Raw genomic sequence first — 2,208 nt, forward strand, 5'->3', positions numbered from 1 at the left:
ACTTGCGGTGTTTTTTGTTATGGCAATATTAGGTAACCAAGACACCATGCACTCAGTCCATTTCTCTGAGCCCTGATTTCCTTTACTATAAAATGGAGATGACACCACCTGCCTCATAAGACTTAAAAGATGTCGCACTGAGATAGCACCTGGGACAAAGTAGGTGATAGAAATTATTGTTGTTGTGTTGTTTTTTCCTTCATCTTATGATTATCCAGGGAAAAATTCTAAGTTTAGAGGCCTTAGAGAAGAGTCGGATAGAACCATTAACTCTAAGTGAAATCATTAACTGAAGTGGTCTTCAATTGTTGGATGAATGAGTGACTATGTGGGTGAATCTGTTGCTTTCCTCGTTCATGTGATAAGTATCTTCCTATTAGGTATAGTCTTTTGCCTCAGTTTTTGAATTCTAATTTCACATATTCAATTCATAGTACTAAGATAATAAGTGCATTGCCAATTATTCAGTTTCACTGACAATTTTTAAGGTAATAATTCATTATTTCATTCACTTGAAAAGCATACAGCAAAAATGGCCAGTGGGTGAAATGGCAGAGGAATTACTGCAATGCTTCCCACTTAAGGCACACACCACTACCCTCTCCGTGTCTTTTCGTTCTATAATATTAATCTTACATAACTGGTTATTAACACATGAAACACATTGAGATTGTTTCCATTAATTCTGTTTGCCTCATTGTTTTAAAAGATTATTCTGCCATTTGCTAGCAATTAAACAGGTTTTCATGTTAAATATGCCACTTGAGGGTATGGTAAGTAGGGCTACAATCTGGTAATTGAAATTAAACTACTTGTAAGAAGTCTATCCTTTGAAATTAGAGGGTATCTGGGTATCTCTGAGGTGACAATTCAAAAGGGCAGGAAAGGATGGAAAATCACAGGAATTAGTTTTTTGGGTGACCAGACACTTTCAAAGCTTCAATTTTTTTCCCTCCTTGCTTAATAAGAAGATATTTTCCACCTCGCAAAAAGATAGGACAACCAAGGAGAAACAAACCAGAAAATCAGTTGCCATGGAGTTGATTCCGACTCATGGGATCCCCATGTGTACAGAGTAGAAATTCTCCATAGGGTTTTCATGGTTGTGACCTTTCTGAAGCACCTGGGAAAGGATGGGTATGGACCAATCAGAATGGATGTAGACATCAATGGAGTAGTCCCCTATGTACCTACTGCTGGACAATGGTTAGACCTGTGGTTGCTGGGTGCTCAGGAGGTCTATGTTTGACATATTGCTGTTATCATTCAGTTCAAAACACCATAATTTCAAGTGTGACTAACTCTTGACTCATGGATAAGTTAGAGGTGAATTATTTAACTTCCAAGTACTGGGGGATTTTCTCATCATCTTTTTTGTTGTTGTTGTTATTGATCCCTAGCTTAATTCCACTGTTATCGGAGAATATACAGTTAGCCCACCATATCTGTAGATTCTGCCTCCCTGGATTCAACCAATTGAGGACGGAAAATATCCAGGAAAAAAAGAAAAAGAAAGAGCTCAAGGCCCTGGGGGCAATGCGGAGGGCAGTACAAGGCAAGACAAGTTTCAGCCATGAGGAAAGGTATGTGGCTGTGAAGGAAGAAGTTCCCGGGGAAATGGAGACAGTAGCAACCTGACACAATTTGGTCCAGTGAAGACACTGGGAATGGGTTGTGAATTTACACCTTTGCTTCTTGGCCTGACCAAGATTTTGGTATCTGCAGGGGGTCCTGGAACCAATCCCCCACGGATACTGAGAGACTACTTTATTCTGAATCATTTTAATCCTATTAATTTTGGTGAGGCTTATTTATGAGGCAGCACATAGTTAATCTTGGTAAACTACACGTGCATTTGCAAAAGGAATATGCACTCTGTGGCTGTTGGGTGCAGTGCTCTCTGTATATCAATTAGGTGTTTTATTAATTGTCCTGTCCATATCTATAACCTTAAAAAAGTTTTTCTTGGCTTGTTCTATTGACTATTGAGAGACCAAAGTCTCTCACACTGGTTATAGATTGATCTTTCAGTTCTGTCAATTTTTTATTTATATATTCTGATGTTATTGGGTGCATACATATTTAGGATTGTGATGGTTTCCTAATTGATTGGTCTCTTTAACATTATGAAATGTCTCTCTTTATCTCTAGAGAAGCCTATTGCCTTATGGTTTGTTGTTGCTGTTTTTAGGTGCCTTCGAGTCACTT

Source organism: Trichechus manatus, unplaced genomic scaffold (assembly GCF_000243295.1).
Source record: "Trichechus manatus latirostris isolate Lorelei unplaced genomic scaffold, TriManLat1.0 scaffold00133, whole genome shotgun sequence".
In the NCBI taxonomy this organism is placed as follows: Eukaryota; Metazoa; Chordata; class Mammalia; order Sirenia; family Trichechidae; genus Trichechus; species Trichechus manatus.